Source organism: Polyodon spathula, chromosome 12 (assembly GCF_017654505.1).
Source record: "Polyodon spathula isolate WHYD16114869_AA chromosome 12, ASM1765450v1, whole genome shotgun sequence".
In the NCBI taxonomy this organism is placed as follows: Eukaryota; Metazoa; Chordata; class Actinopteri; order Acipenseriformes; family Polyodontidae; genus Polyodon; species Polyodon spathula.
Window position 1 is genome coordinate 38,954,855 of NC_054545.1, and position 18,104 is coordinate 38,972,958.

The 18,104-nt window shown below is 38.6% G+C and overlaps 1 protein-coding gene across 1 annotated transcript in view; it reads right to left on the reverse strand.

The window, feature by feature from the left end:
- The window catches only part of LOC121324527 (zinc finger protein 652-like), a 47,993-nt gene extending 33,809 nt beyond the window's left edge, over positions 1-14,184 (reverse strand). The window contains 1 exon segment of the mRNA XM_041266527.1: positions 13,904-14,184. The gene's annotated coding sequence lies outside the window, so the exon portion shown is untranslated.
- Between the last annotated feature and the right edge of the window lie 3,920 nt (positions 14,185-18,104).

Consider the following 18,104-nt stretch of genomic DNA (forward strand, 5'->3'; position numbering starts at 1 on the left):
GTTATTATTAATGGACCACAGTTATCACTGACCTAAATCAACAGGATCTTATGTTGTTTTGTTTTCCGATTTATTTCCTGAGAAGAATTGTCACTGCAGTTATTATTGAAGCATACTTACCGCTCGCTGTGTGTTAATATTTTCTGTAAAACATTGATATCCTGTCAGTTAAGAAAAGGCTTAATGCAAAAGCTTGTTTTAACGTTGTCTTTAGTACGCCGGCCAGAGACTCGCGCTTACAACTGCATTGTCATATTTTCTGCATTTTCTTTAAATTCACAAATTAATAAATCTAAACAGAGTATTACAGCCAGACCCGGGTAGCGTTTGGTAATTTAAAACCTGACAGGTACAAGGGTTTTCGGGTACCCATGCAGACCTATATATCGTATAACAGGAAATTTTGGCGGGGAGTTTATTTTGGCGATCCAAACAAAACTGCCAATAATTCTTCCACCAATCAGAGTGTGGCTCACCGTGAGCGATCCCAGCCTCTGAATGACTGGTGGTGTGCAGCACAGGTTAAAGAAGCGCTGGCAAGGGAAACAATGTGACGGATGTCAAAGTGAATATGAGAATATGTGAATTGCAGTGTGATGAAGCCAATTTGCTTGAAAAAATTTAAAGCAGACTGGACATTTACATCAATGGATTTAGAAAATCTGGAATTTATGCTATCAGGAACTCCAAGACTGTGTAAACTGCATCTGCTACATAAAGCCCCCAGGGAGCTCCCGTCCTCGGTCGGCAAAGGAACAGCCTGGACTCAAACCGGCGAAATCTACACTATAGGGTGCATCCTGCATTCTACGGGAGTGCTTTTATTGGATGCGCCACTCAGGATCCCCCTTATGTTAAGTAGTTTTGTGGTTTTTTTTTTTTTTTGTTTGTTTTTTTTGACAAGAATTTTGCTTGGGACTGTTATTGTCGATTCGTTGTAGATACACTATTAAGACACCTACCATGCAGGTATCACAATGTCCCTAAACAACATGTTAAAATAAATTCTGCACCGTATAAAAATGAGTTGATTTTGCCAGTGCTTGCTACCCTATAACTAGTTTTAAATTTAAAAGCATTTTTCTTTTGGCTTTATTGCTAATGTTTTCAAACCTGGCAATACTGTTCTACAATTACTAAATGATATTGTGATCATTCATTGTGACAGTTAGCAAATGCCTATCGTTAAAAAGCAGCTACTAATCCTTTCCAATCACTGGTATCTTAAAATGAAGGACTATACAATGATAATGCTGTAAATCATTTTTAGAAGGACTTCTTTGTTCTTATCCAAGTTGATGAAGTGACATTGTAGATGTTATAACAAGTTACTGTAAATGAGATACTGTTTTAGAAGACAGATTTCATTAAGTAAACATGCACCTGAATTTTTTTTTTTTTTTAATTAAAAGAAGAAATACAAAACTGTGGCATTTTTCTTTGTGACTGTGCTACGAAAAAACGGCAATTCAAAAACTGTAAAAACCTACCAAGGTTAGTATATCTGCCAAACTTATTACCATGGTCGTTTTCCCGCTAATATATATATATATATATATATATATATATATATATATATATATATATATACACACATATACACACACACACATATATATATATAATATATATATACCACACACACACACACACAAAACAGGCACCTGGAAATAGAGCACTAAGACACTTAATATTTCATTATATGATACGTGTACTTATATAAGCTGATCATCATAAGTGAATAGCATTCAAAAGTTACATTTTTAAATGAAAATGTAAATCTTGTCAATTTCAATTAAATGGTCACCCAAAACAAGGGGATTTCAGTCTGAAGCCCAAGTCAGTTAAAAGTCTGAAATGTGTATAACACAGTCTTCGAACACTGGCCTAAGTATAAAAGTGTCTTTGTTAGATGTTCTCTGAGTTAACTAGCATGTTACCTAATTAACCTTTTGTCACTAATTATTTTTAACAGGTGAGGGTCCATGATTACTGTAAATATAGGTAGCATAGGCACAAGTTTGTCATTCCTGAAAGCAAGGGAGCAGAAAATGGCAAAATATGCTCAGTTAAGCAAAGAAATAATTACTTTAAGAAATGAAGGTCACTCTTTAAGACAAATTGCAAGAACTTTGCAAGTGTCTAACTGCTGTGGCCAAGACCATCAAACAATCTGAAGAAACTGGCACTCATGAGGACCGAACAAGGTCAGGCAGGCCAAGGGTGACCTCAGAATCAAAGAACAAGTTCATTCGAGTCACAAGTCTGCGAAACCAGTGATTAACTGCCCCTGAAATACAAGCTCAGCTAAATGCTACTAGAAGTACAGATGTTTCAACATCAACTGTTCAGAGGGGATTGCGTGAAACTGGCCTAACTGGAAAAATTGCTGCAAAGAAACCATTGTTAAGAGTGCAGAATAAGAGGAAGAGACTTGCCTGGGCCAAAAAACACAGAAACTGGACGTTTGAGGAGTGGAAGTCAGTCTTATGGACCGATGAGTCAAAATTTGAAATATTTAGGTCCAACTGCCGAGTATTTCTAAGACGCAGAAAGGGTGAGCGCATGAGTTCTGCATGTGTGGTTCCCACTGTCAAGCATGGAGGAGGCAGTGTCATGGTCTGGGGTTGCTTTGCTGGTGACAGAGTTGGTGATCTTTACCAAGTCCATGGCAAGCTCAACCAGCATGGCTATCATAGCATACTTCAGAGGCATGCCATTCCATCAGGATTACGGCTTGTTGGGCAGTCCTTCATTCTTCAGCAAGATAATGACCCGAAACACACCTCAAAGTTGTGCAAGAACTATCTGGCGAAGCAGGAAAGTGAAGGACAACTCAATCTAATGACCTGGACTGCCCAGTCTCCAGACCTCAATCCCACAGAACTTGAATGGGACGAACTGGACAGAAGAATCAAAGCAAAGCTACCCACTAGTGCCCTACATCTCTGGGAATTGCTGCAGAAGAGCTGGGATGACATGTCGGGTGATTTCCTGCTGAAACTTGTTAACCGAATGCCTCGTGTTTGTGAGGCTGTTAAGGCAAAGGGTGGTTATTTTGAGGAATCCAAGATTTAGAGATAATTTTCAATTTTCTTGAACGTTGCTTTGATACTCCTTATGTTTTGTATATTGTGACCTGTGTTTTCATTTTCAAGTATTTACAGAAACGAATATGACGTAAAACATTGTCAATTATGAAAAAAACCTAGTTTCCAGCAAGTGTACTCAAACTTTTGACTGGTACTGTATAATAAATAAACATGCAGTATGATCCACTGAGCAGCAAGGAATATATACAGTAAATTCTCGTTAATACGCATTTCAAGGAACCAGCAAAGAAAAAAAAAAATCATATTATCAGACGTCTAAGCCAAATAAAATAATTTGCATGAACAGGAAATTCATGTTAAGCAAATTTGTACAACGAGAAGTAATTTACAACAAACGATTGCGAAGTTTGTCCGGGCCCATTAGTCAAATCAGGTTTCGTGTTGATGACACCTTATTTATATATTTATTTTGAGCAAATATCACCATGCATCAATGAACGTTCCCATTCAGTTTGAAGTGGATGACCATGTGTTGAAACTTCACTATTGAAACCCATACAATTCACATGAGAAGTAGCCTGGATATCTCCTAATATCCAATGGAATCCCCCTTGAAACTTTCAAACTAGTGACACAGACCTTTACTATAAGATAATAAAAAAAAAATGATGGCATTTTCACAGTGCTATCATGAATGCAATTTTACATTTACCACAAAGCATTAACAAAACACAAAAAAGGAAATGTTCTGATAGGAAAAAAAACAAAAACAAAAACCCTTTAAAAATTCTAAAATGACTAATTAACTTTGTCCCCAACTTCAAATGTCTGAATTGTTGATTGTGCTTGTTGGAACTTTCCTGCATTTATAAAACTATAGCAAGGTTGTCCAAATAAACGTTCCCCAAGTTATACTGTAAAACCTTGGAAAGCTGAACACAATCTACAGGCAGGACAGACCCCCCAGCTTTGTCGCTACAGGTTAATAAACAAAAGCACTGGACTGCCCTTTGCTCTGCCCAACTCATACAAGGTGGGCACTATCCTTTTACCATCCCAGGGCAACTGACATCTTGAAAATGAGCATGCAGTCATTTTCTCTTATGCTTTCATATTTTTCAAACAAGAATTGTCAAAATGTAAAACCAAACACTGTATGATTTCATAGACTCACACCCACCTGTTAGCAGTGCTGTGGAACCCACTGGAGTGTCAAATACACCCCCACTTGCAGAAGAAATGCCCCAATCTCAGTCAGACATAACTAGCGCAAGTTTGAATTTCTGACTTACATTTCTGTTGTTCGTTAGACAAACAAATAACAGCGGGTGGTGCATGAGCAGAGGCCGGAAGCAGCAAGCTAGCTGGAAGCAGGGTGAACCACTGCAACCATCAGCCTCACCTGCAGCCACCAATGCATGTTGTTTTGTTCAAATTTTTCACCTTCAGATTTCTAATACAGCAATGGATTATTACTTTCTGCAGTTACAGGAACCTGCCAGCTCTCCCCTTTTTAACATTGCAAAGGCACCAAATTAATACAGACTTTGTAGTAAGATAAAACCTACATAAACAGACTTATTTATTACTTTTTGTTTCACATTTGCTGAAACCACACTCACTAATTGCTCACCAGGTGGGGTTAAATCAACATACATGCACCCCCCATGTATCTATAGCAAGACTATAGATACCTAATTAGAGCCCTCACGTTATCATGAACAACCATTTCAACATGAGCTACATCCACTACACGCAGCACATGTAACAATGTGTAACAGGCAGGGTCCACCACACTGCCAAGATACTGCCAAACACATGTGCTAAGGAATGTGCTCACCAAGACAAAACTGAATAAGCAAGTTCAGGGATGGAAATATGACTCCCATTGCACAGCTGCTTTTCTTACAAATTTAATAAGATACACCTGAGCTTGTTACCTATTCACTGTGGCTAAACAAACTTGTAGTAAAACCTGGAATGGGTGAAACTGATGTGCAACAGGAGTCTTATTTCCATGCCTGAATAATACGGAAAGGAAGGGCCTTTTCTTGTAAAGCCTAAATTCTGGAATGCTTCTTGTCAGGAAAGCTAAGACTCTTAATGTTTCACAAACTAGCTTTATTATCTTAGTTTTTCTAATTTCACAATTAAAACCATGTTTTTTTTATCTCTTGTTTAAATTTCTGTTTTATTACATTTGTATTAGGCTTTTTTAAAAATGTACTGGTTTAATTGTTCATTTTTCACAGCTCCAAGGGATAATACATGCGGAACTGCTTGGTCCAGATTGGTGTGGAATTCTGAAAAGACTAAGCCCAGTGAATAAAACCCCCTGTATTGCTGGGGGAGGTGCAGCTCTCCTTGGTGGTGGTTTAACACATTATCCAGACCGATTAACTAGTTAAGATTTAGTTTCAGTAGTACAAGGTGTTAGCTTTGAAGTGGATACAAGAGGTAGCTTTCATGTGGCAAGTCAGTAATTAAGCACTTACTGCAGTGTTATTCGTCCTCAGGTGCCATGTCGATGTGCTGCTGGCCAGCGCTATCATGTTGTGAAACCTCAGTCCTGACCCCAGGGAACGCCCTGGCAATGATCCTTCGGGCACTAGTAACACAGCGTTGCCTCTATTTTGCTACCGGACTTGCAAATGAAAAACAATGTAAAATCTTGAAAACTGAATTAGTAAAGGGGCCTTTATAGTAAATTATAACGCTTGTACAGTCTACTGTCAGCATGGCCTAACAGTGAATTAATTGAACCTGCGAATTACTTACTCATGGCACAACTCTCTATATTTATAACCAATCGCTGTTAAACATTTAGCAAAATTCCAGTTCATCTTTATCCTGTGTGTGCCAATGCAGGCATTTAACATAGAGTTATCTGTACACTACTATATTAGTATCAGAAGTCTCTGTATATAATAAAAGAGTATATTAGGGGGCTCACAGCAGACCCAAGTCTCTTCAAATGGGTCCCAGTTAGAATAAGCTGGAGGAGCGCTGCTGAAGACAGAGGGTCCTGACGTGCAATGCTGGATAAGCCTGAGCCTGTGAATGTGCTACACTTGCTCCGTACCTGAGCCGCTACTGCTGAGAATCGCACAACCTTTCACTGCCACTAAAGTACGAATTAGTCTTTGCCAGGGTTGAGTTTATTTTATCAGCTTGATGGAAACAAAACAACTGGACCAGGATTACTTTCACTTACAAAAAAAAACAAAAAATCAATTCCTATCTGTCAGCCTGTGCTCTTGTTAGTGTCAGGTCCTATAGATACTGGGAAATGTGCATGAAAAGGTGAAAGGGTGTTCCTGTATGGCACTCCACTGGTCTGCTGGTCAGCCCCGTACATTGAACTGCAATCAGACAGAGACTGGAATTGCACAGGGCAGCAGGTGCATGCAGCCATGAGAAGAGAGGGGTTCACTGTGACACTGGTAACGGTGGCACTTTAGTTAGTCCACAAAGAGATCTGCAGAAAAAAAAATCTTAGGAAAATATATTCTCTGCAAAGGACTTGCAAAACCATGCGTGTATTACTATTCAGTTATTAACATAAATCATCATTCAGTATTTATACTAAAAAAAAAATTTAAGGCATGTGTTAATTTATTTAACAGATTATTACCAAACATGCAGGTAAAAATGGTTAAAGGAATGCAGATCCAGACATCTACTCACTTTTACAGTGACTTTTCATGCCACTCTTGATTACATGTTGAGGTTGACTACAGTCTCACAAACCCCTCCACTGACGACACAAAACACCCCCAACCTACTCCTACTTCACTTAGACTTGGGGACGGAATTAAGACTCCTACTCCTACAGCTTCACCCACTTCAGGCTTTACTGTTGTAGACTCCACGCATAGGAATACCCCATGAGAGAACACTTTGGCTAAGAGAACATCCTTCTGATGAAACAGATTTTTTCCATTGTAAATGCTCTGCCTAAAGGAACAGGAACTTCTCTTAAAAGAACACCTTTTTGACACCGACAGCGATTAGTTCACAACTGGTACAGTACTGTTTTGTAACCTGATAACTCATCATCATCAGACTTAAATTAAAATAGTTTATTCAGTCTTTTCAAAACTGACTTGTCATTGTGAGAGTGTCTTGAGGACCAGTGACTGGTTTATTCAATCTTTCAAATTATCATTGCCTCGTTGTGTATTCCGATATCTACAAGTGCACCTCATCGCTACAAAATGGCATGTAAACTCTTGCTAGAAGAAACTGAAAAAAACCTGAATGACACAAGTCGCTGAGCAATTTGGCATTTGCCGGTCTGGCGAGTTTCACCATTCTGTTAAATAACGTGCATTCCTTGAATATTGCTCCTGTACATGCATTTATAATTAATCTAGAGCTGCTGCTACATTTAAAGTGTCGGGTCCTGTGTTAATTTAGTTTGAGAGTTAGTTTATTAACATTGGTTTGTGTTACTTTATTAGTTTATTAACATACACTAGCCTATTGCTTTTCTCTAACATATTTTGTTTATTTCATATGTTGATGCACGTGCGTCATGACAAGTAATATGTATTTACTGATTTATTGATTCGTATTGGTGTCTGTGATCAGCTCCATCTTAGAAAATGCTTCGGCTAAGAGAACGCTGCGCTTGCTTGCCGAGGGGGGTTCTCTTAGCCGGAGACTACTGTACGAGCTTGATTAGCCCCACAGTATAGGCAGCAAGCATATTCTTATCACAGTAAAACTGAGAATGGATTCAACTGCTCTGCAGTGGGAGCCTTGTTTCCATCCCTGAGATGTGTTCTAGAGGTGCAAACTGGAGCACATATACTTCCTTGAATTACACCCGACAGCCAAGCCAGATTCAATCTCAAGAAACCATTATTACTGAACCAGTGGCACTCAGTATACAGGGTTCTCACCAGGAATTTTTCACAGCATGGCAGTGGGAAGAGCAGGGGCCGGGAGAGGGGGCGGAGCCGGGAAAAGAAACCGAGATCCTCACAACCCCCTGCAGGCGAGGCAGGACAAGTCATGCACATGCTTACGCTTTGGGGAAGTAGTTGTCAACATAACATTCTATATCTATGGTTGTCAGTAGGTAGAGGCAGAGTCTGCGTCATAGGATGACGTACTCCCTAGTAACGTGTGCACGCCATTCCACGGAGGGGAAAGTAGATTTTTGCCATAGTGTTATCATTCCTGTCCGACTGAGAAACCTGTTTTTACCTTTCAAAACATTAAGAATGGCCTGGATATAATTAGTGCAGTTTTTAGTCTTCTTTCAAAAATAATATAAGAATAAGTGGAAAACCCATTTGTCACTGTTGTTCCATACTTAAGGAATATACAACAAATGTTTTTCCCACTTATCGCAAGTAAAATTGGACATGTACTGTGTCCCACATTTTATATATTAAAACCTACATACTATGAAAATCTATCTATGGGAAACTGAAGAATTTCAAAAGGATTATTGTAAAATTGTGAAACTTTGGATTTTTTTCTGAAGACCTTGAAATAAGAACATAAGAAGAACAGAAGAAAGTTTACAAACAAGAGGAGGCCATTCGGCCCATCTTGCTTGTTTGGTTGTTAGTAGCTTTTTGATCCCAGAATCTCATCAAGCAGCTTCTTGAAGGATCACAGGTTGTCAGCTTCAAACAACATTACTGGGGAGTTGGTTCCAGATTCCCACGATTCTCTGTGTAAAAAAGTCCCTCCCTTTTTCTGTTCTGAAAGTCCCTTTATCTAATTCCATTTTTGAGCTCTGGTCCTTGTTTCTTTTTTCACATCGAAAAAGTCCCTTGGATGGACATTGTGAACACATTTAAGGATTCTGAATATTTGAATCAGATTGCCGCGTACTCTTCTTTGTTCAAGACTGAATAGATTCAATTCTTTTAGCCTGTCTGCATATGACATGCCTTTTAAACCCAGAATAATACTGGTCGCTCTTCTTTGCACTCTTTCTAGAGCAGCAATATCCTTTGAAAAATGTACTGCCAGCACAGTGCTTCTTTGGCTTTACGCAGGTTGAAGCACTGGTATATTTTGGTATATAAGGCTATTCAATGTAAATTACCCTCTTATTTAAATGAATACCTTATAGCTTCCCATAGTAACCACAGCCTCAGATCTTATTCTTTTTTGCATTTTAAAATCCCAAATGTGCGTATTGAGGCTGGTAAAGGATCCTTTGCTTATTATTCCCCATGGTCCTGGAATGAGTTCCAGTCCAAACTAAAGCTGCAGGCCCAGATAGCTTTATTGCAATTTAAGAGTAAACTGCATGATTTTGTGACCGAGTTGTAACTGTTTTAAATAGTTGACTACTTTTCTGTGTTTTTATTATTGTTTTAAATGCAATTTGCCTGTGTTTTAATTGTATTTTATTGTGTATTTGTTCTTCTTGTCCGATTGACTTGCTGCTACCTGCTTGGCTAGGTCTCACTCGTAAAAGAGATTTTAATCTCAATGCGACTACCTAGTTAAATGAAGGATAATAAACAATCATCCAACATGCACTGGTAGATCAGTCAATACAGACTGTTAGTTTGATTTAATTTTGCCCAATGAAAGCTCTTTAGCTTGATCATGTAACACATCCATGCCACAAACGCTGTGTTTGGCGGGAGGACAGAGACTCTAATTAGAAACAGTTAGCGGACAGTGCTGCTTGTAAAAAAACAAAAACAAAAAAAAACCATGGCATCCAAATGGAAAAAAAATGTAACAAAACAAACTGTACAGACCAAGTACCAGAATCATGTTCCGAAAGATGTAGCCCAAGGAATACCAGCCACCCATGCACACACAACTAAAATATGACTGTGATACTAGTCACAGGGAGGTGAAGCACTCATGGTTTCAAACATACCCTCTGGTCCAGAAAGAACATTTTTACATGGCAAGCCAGAAACATGCAGCTTCCAGATCACAGCTAATGTTTTCTTTTCTTTTTTTTCTTCTGTTGTTTGCTATCTGTTTAAAATGTGTTGAAATATATTTTGGAAATACTAACAGAGTGGATTCGAAAGAGGAATAATTTAATAAAATAATAAACACATTCATTATTTTAAAAAGAAGGATTTGTCTCACTATGATTTATTGAGTTTTAATGTCAATATTACTGTCAGTAGTCGAAGGTGGAAGAACAAGGTAAAAAAACTTTTTTAAATAAAGTAGTGACAGTACAATCCTACTAATATTATTAATCACATTAGTACAATTTTGTATAACTAGAGCTGCGGTTAGTCAGGCAGGCATTAATATTAACATAAACTAATAGCACTGTCTACTGGCACAATTTTGATGACCTTTCTGTAGAAAGAAAACCACGTCAGTCAAAATAACGTAAAGGATTATGCAGTACATGAATATCTCTGCAAACCTTGTCAGAATTTAGGAAATCTGTAATAACGTTTTTTTCACATGGGACTAAGTTTGGCATTTATATTATATGGGAATCAAAGTTATAGTGCAATTTAAATATAATATTTAGGTGTATTGTAAAAGGTAGGGTCTGGCATTTAAATATCTATGTGCTTTCAAATAAAATACATGTCTTTTTGTCGTGCTGAAACAGTATGTATTGTTTATAGTATTGTTAAGTGGCTAAAGTTTTTCAATTGTGGCTAAAAAATGTTAAGTTACTTTAACCACAGTAGCTAACTAAATGAAAGTCTTACAGGGAACGTAGTTATGGTGTAATAAACAGCATGCTGTCACAACCAAACCATTGAAGAGTACTGAGAGCTGAAACAAGTACTTTAAGCAAACCAATTTCTCACATAAAGGAATAATCAAAAATGTTTCACAGGATTATTATTATTTTTTGGCCGTTACACAAACCGAAAACACAGCATAGCAGGCCCGATTACAGCGTCATTTATCCAAGTAACAACGTAATGACCTGTTACACTCAACAGCGCTGGCAAAAACCCCGGTATATCAGGGAGCCTTGAAGATCAACGTTCTGTAATCCAGCTATTCATACACCTGGTTCTGTCACAGTAAACTAATTTCAGCAATTTGCATTTCAACACATGCTTAATTATAAAATGGATTTGGTATCTTGCGGAGTGCTGAGCTTAGTGCGCGCACCCTGCCAGGAACTTCAATTTCACACCAACCACAGCGAGGGGACTCCAAGGAGAAGGATACCCAAACAAAGGGAAGTGTCACACATACACCATCCAGAAGAGACGCTAGGTACAGCTTAACGTTTGCACTTGAATAAACTTTAAAAAAATACCAAAAGAAGCCAAGTACACTAAAGTGTATTGAAGAAGTCAGGGACCGCAATATTTGTCTACTTTCTGATATAGATTGATTTTGGAATTCTGGCTGATCGTTTTGACGTTACATATAACGTCTTAAATACTTTAACGTGTTTAACAAAATCTGATCTTTTTTTGGACAGGTTAACGTTATATAAATAGACTTCAGCAAGACATGATTGAAAGGCATAATAAAGTCCTGACTTCAGTGTAGGGTGCGAGTAACAGGACCTGCTCAGCACTCCCCAGTACTGGCTTCGGTGTAGGGTGGGAGTAACAGGACTACTGATAGCTAAGGAAGCATCAAGCCTCAAGCCTGGGGACTATATTTAATGCACTTAAAACTTATAGTTTGACTACAGGGTTTTATCCATAAAACCCGAAACACTCATAAAACTAACACACCAAGTCAAGTAAAACAATAAAACTTGACACCATTCTGCAAATCATAAAAAAAGCAAAACCACATACATTTTTTTCAGCAGCAGGTTGCTATAGGGGTTGGGAGGTATACAGTGTGCACAAGTGGGACTGAAAGGCCGGGGAATCAAAGATCTTGTAACCAGCACGACAGCTTCAAGACAATTTACTGTAGTCCAAATCTGGAGCAACCGTCTACTTTACTGTGCAGCCAAATGGTACGAATCACTTTTCTGCATGCAATGTAATTTTGATTAGAGCAAGTAGTGAGTTACCAATTTAGTTCACCGGCTGTGTACTGCTACTTTTTACTATATAAATGCAACACTAGCGTCCTGACTTCAGACAGGCACCAAGACTTAAATTAGGAAACCACTGTTACCCCAATACCTGAGAAGACAGTCAATAAAGAAAACGCACTAAGAAAAGCATAAGGTAACAAGAAGCTTGCAGTTAAAACCGCATAGGTGATAATATCACAGGTCTGTCAAACACCATACACTTTGCAAAGAGGTGCCGAGGCGTATTGTTGTCAACAAATATAACTGTACAGGAGACCCATGTTATTGTTGTACATTTAACCATCACATTTTAATAAGGCTTTGGATTGGATTTTACTACAACAGGAGATACAGATTTGCCTTCTTCCACCAATTTCACAAACTTGGCACGAATTTTCTAACTGCTCCAACTTGCATTACCACAACACGAATAAAACAGACCATGCAAATAAATATATAAATAAATACAAACGCACGCAAATTGTGTGAAAATGCGTTTAATACAACCCTTTGTGTAAAGCACAAAATAACTAAACCCCTATTTTAGAGACGTAATCGCCGAGGCCTAGCTTGCAATCCAAAAACCTCAGGTCTAGCCTTATGTATCTACAGGCTGCACACACATACATTAGCTTACATTAATCTGTAAACGCTGCAAAATACAGTTTTATGTAGAGGATCCCGCGCTAAATTATGCGTTCTGCTCGTTCTCCTCACAAATTCTGAAGTGCTCTATCTACCCCATGGTGTTCAGGCTAACGTACTCATTTTTCTGTACAGCACGACCACTAGCCCGGGCTGACAAGGGAATCTGCGGGCGGCGAGAGAAAGGGGCATTGCCATTAATAGAATTGCACACAGTGCTGCACACTCGCAAAAACAAACAAGACCCTTGCAAGTGAATTATGACAGTCATTCCTTATCGTTGATCAAACCACACACACGAGAAACGAAATGAACGCGGTATAAAATCCTACTGTTTTTATGCATTGCACGGTACATTTATACGCTTTAGAAACGGCTACCGTGTGGCCTAGCGCCCGGTGCAGCAGCAGTCACGGAACATTCCCAAACCATCCTTGCAGCCTCCACTGGTCCCAGGTCTGGTGAAGAAAACGAGGCCTGAAACAAACCTAAACGGCTTTTAATAGAGAATCAATTCACAAAAAATAAGTGTACACTGCCACCGCGTACGAGGAAATACAACCACGCACTATACTACAGCAAACCACCGACTGCTGGCCAAGGCGGGTGACTGGAAAACATCGACGCAGAGAAAGGGTCACAACAGCTAATGCAGGCCGTTTTAACTATGGGAATGAAAATGCGTAAATAGCTGTATATTATTCAAATGTGCTACAGTACATAAGCAAGCAGCACTACACAACTCGATGCCCACCAGCTTCCAATTAGGGTTATTTTTGTTTTGTTTTTAAATGTCATTTTAACAACTAATGATACACTATAGAATTCTACTTGCTTCGGGGAATTTTCATTTTTTCCCACCAGTTTATCAATGTGGACTTTCACTTTTCATATTTCCCCCAAAGCAACCAGATTGTTGTTATTAAGAGCTATCCAGTTCCAAGACACAGACAAAACTTCTTATTTCAGGACTATTTAGATTGAATTTAATCTTATAGAAAAACCTCATTTAATAACAATAACAATAACAACAACAACAATAATAATAATAATAATAATAATAATAATAATAATAATAATATTTTGCAAACAAAAAAGACTCAAGTCTCCAGATCTCTAATTGTGAATTACTCGCATTAACACCTTTGCAGAAGACACCTCCTTCTTCGTTTTTTATTTTTTTTTTTTCGTGCCATTTTCGTAAATTTAAAAATAACTAAACTTGTAGCTTACTCACCCACGGCAAACCCGGCGAGAGCGCCCTCTCTCCACATTCTCTGACACTTACTGTGTTGCTCAGGGAAAACGAATGCGCAATAAGCTTATTTCAGAAACCCTCGTTGTTTTATTATCTGTATGTTTACATGAATCTCTATCCGTTTTGTTGTTGTTTTTTTATTCTACTTTAACTCCCCTGTCTTTCTCTCACACGGACTCTCTCTCTCTCTCTCCCTTCGGCTGCAGCGCTACGTGGCCGGCCCGGTTTCGCGCACCGTCCTGCGCTCGCTCCCGCGCCTGATTGCCCTGGCCCGCTGTCTGGAGCGCAGGAGCGCGCATTCTTTTTTTTTTTTTTTTTTTTTTTTTTATTATTTTTTTTTTTACAGACAGCGGATTGGGGAGTGCAAGCCTGCGTGCTCGCTCCCGCGAACAAAGCCAAGCAAACAGCGGAGAAGGGAATTTGAATCAGAAAGCAGGACATCTTGGTAAAGTGTGAAAAAAAAAAAAACCCTTATTATAATAACTTCACAAACATGGGCCGGTTATACAACCGTACACGTGCCAAGCCTCTGAGTTTTGGAGGGAAGTGCAAAATTTTTGGCTGCTCTTTTATTATTTACACAGTTTTTCCTTTATTTATGTGTTTTTTTAAATTATTTTAAATAAACTCAAAGCCGAGTGGTTCTTATAACTCACCCTTAATAAGGACTTTCCAATTTTACATTTGAACTATATGATCTGATCATATCGACTATTACCCTAACATTACATTCTTGACTTACAGTGCTAGTTTTTATGATTGTGTGTTAAATGTTATGGATGAAAACAACATTATAAATCAATCTTCTCGATTATGATGTCAAAGAATTATATCTATGCGTATGCAGGTGCAAGGCTAGTATGCCAGGCGCACTGAGCATGCCTGCCACAGGGCTCCTCTGGGTCCTAAACTCTGATCTGAACCAACGGAGATTGAAGTGTTTAAGTGATTGAAGGGGTTAACAATGACGTTTCAAGTAGAAACGTCATTGTTAACCCCTTCAGGTACGCAAGGAATTGAGCACTGCGCAAACATTTTCTTCTTAAAATACATTTAAGAGTGACAAGTGTCACGAGGAGGAAACTGACAATTTGGATGACCAAGAAATAAAAAAGCGAAGTAAAGTTTAAAATATACATGAACTCATTTACTATAAAAGTTCAGCATGTTTCAGACAGTATGTTCTACTTATACTGATTGAAGATAGATAGATAGATAGACAGACAGACAGACAGATAATTAGAACAGAGATAGACAGGTAGCTGATAAACAAATATATAGGTGTGTGCGTGTGTGTCAGTGCTTTGTTTGTGTGTGTGTGTGTCAGTGCTTTGTTTGTGTGTGTGTGTGTCAATGCTTTGTTTGTGTGTGTGTGGGTGTGTGTGTGTGTGTGTGTTTGTGTGTACAAACGTTTATTCTGAGTTCCGTTGTTCCAGGTTTTACCCAGTCCCTTCTATAGGTGTTTTTTTCTGAAAACTCACTTTCGGAATTTTCCGAAACATGTGAATTACAGCCTTGTATGAACTGTTTTGGTGTTTATTATTTGTAAAAATTGTTAAAATACACGGTGACATAACATAAATTGAGGGGAATAACATTGGAAAACAGAATAAAAAAATGTAAAACAAGTTTATTTTTTAACATTTCACACAAAACTGTTTGGCTGGGGGCAGGAGTAATACATGTAGTATTAGACAAAATTCACGGTGCAAACAGTTCTTTCAATTTTCTTTTGAATGGTTTTGCACCGTTCAATAATAGCGCTGGAAACTACACAACAATGTGTAGTTCGTACAGCGAAATAATACTGGATTTCAGTCCCGAAACAGTAATAACCACAGGCAATGTCCCGGCACGGCTCCACGTCCTTTCACGATGCTCCCGTGCTGGTGGTGAATACACAGTGATTAGTGACTTGGTGTCGTAGTTGTAATCCAGGTTGTAATCCTGGTTTGACAGCGACAGCTCCCGGATGTTTAGCCGTTTAATAATTACAAAATAAACAGTTATAAACACAAACAAAATACAGAACTCGCAGTTATCTAATCTCCGTACTTCCATAACCATAACAAAAGAACAGATTGCTTGACCACATCCCCTGTAATACCCTTAATCAAACCTCCTTAGGTCGGCCAGGGTGTCCCCGCCTCACCACGCACCAGCGACCCCTGTAGTCTGGCCTGCCGCCTGCGGACTTGCCTGTAAACTGCCCAGAGCTGCATTGTCCTCTGAGGCGACGCAGGATAGCTTGTGTTTATCTTCGCCACCCCCGAGTCAGTGAGCTGCGCATAAAAACAATTGGATATGCCAAATTGGGAGAAAATAATGAAATAATTGTCGATTACAAAAAAAAAAAAAAAAAAACAACAAAAAAAAAACCTTTCAATCTGGAGGCCCCTGTTTGTTTTGGTACTGATAATACTGTCTATCTATAGGTGTATGTTACAAACCCCCAGGTCAAAATAGAATTAACAGCAAATTACTATAAGAAGCCATTAGAAATGCATGTAGGGGCAATCATGGGTGATTTCAATGTTCCCAATATAAACTGGGAAAATCCAGTGGGATGTGGTAACGTAGAAACTGAACTGACTGACGCAGTAAATGACTGCTTCCTGACCCAGTGTGTCAAAAACCTGACAAGGGACAGAGCAATTTTAGATCTGGTGTTCACAAACACCCAGAACATGCTGTGTGATACAAAAACAGTAGAACCACTGAGGTGACCTGGGATTTTAGGGAACAGGCGGCACATACTGAAGTGTCTCATTTCGGGAAGGATAACTTTGAAGGGATAAGATAGGCACTGAGATAGATAGACTGGATGGTGGGAATTAGAGGACCTGACAGCGGAAGTTCAATGAAACAGGTTTAAGTTATAATGCAGGACAAGTTCATACCTACAATGAAAAATAGCAGTTTTAACAAGCAGTCACCAAAAAGACTAGACAGATCAATCAGAAATAAACTTAGAAAAAAAGACGTCTGTGTATGACTTGCGGGAAAGATGGAAGAGCAAAACATTGGGAAGACTATAGGAGTATGCTTAAACAGTTAAACACGGATGTTAGGAAGACCAAAAGAGATCCAGAAAGAAACATTGCCAGTGCTGCTAAGCATAACCCTAAAACATCCTTCCAATATTTAAAAAGTAAAAGAACTGTGAAAGAAGTTACATTATTAAGGGATGAATATGACAACTGGGTTTAAGAGGTCTGCAAAATATTAGATGTATTAAACAAATATGTTTGGAATGTTTTCACCAGAGAGGATACAATGAATTTGCTGCTGGCTACTATCATAAAGAGATCAACACAAACAGAAGAGGTCCGTGAAGACTGGAAGCTTGCAAATTGTGCTATAATTTAAAAAGGAGGATATGACAGACCCAGGTAATTATAGACCTGTTAGTTTAACTTCCATAACAAGCACATTGATGTAAACAATATTAAGAGGTAAGCTTGAAGACTATTTATACGGCAACAGTAGCCATGGGTTCAGAAGAGGGAGGTCAGAATTTAATACCGGTATAGTTATTATGGGTCTTCGCTCCTAGAAGGCATGTTTTTAATAATCACAAAAAAAAAAAATGTGACTGGTGTCAGTTTGACATTGATCTGGCTGACTTATCAAAGTGAAAGTGAGGTAGCTATGTGGGAGTGCACTGAATGAGTAATTATACAACGGCTTATCTGAGATCAAGGGACAGGCAATTTTCATTTGGTTTCATTGGGTTTCACTTGATCTGATTCCAGAAATATTGCATCAAGTCTAAAGACTATTATCAGACTGTGATAACAACAACGCTACTACTACTACTACTACTACTACTACTACTAATAATAATAATAATAATAATAATAATAAATAATAATAATAATAATAATGATTCTCTAACTCATAATAAAGCTGTAATTTCCATCAAGGGGTTCTGTTGACAGGAACACACAAGAGCAAAGCCTTGTGCAGAATGTACAGTTTTGGTGTATTTTTGGTAGCAGAATAAACAATGACTTTCCCACGGCTTTGTCATCTGGACGCCTCTTCAACAAGCCATTAGATTGCGGCGGTGAGGAATGCCATTACTGGTCGTAGCTACAAGGTCAAAGCTAAGCCTGTTCATGGTTTCAGGTGGTAGAGCTGTATAATTTATCAGGGGTATTGTATTTTCTCTATTGAA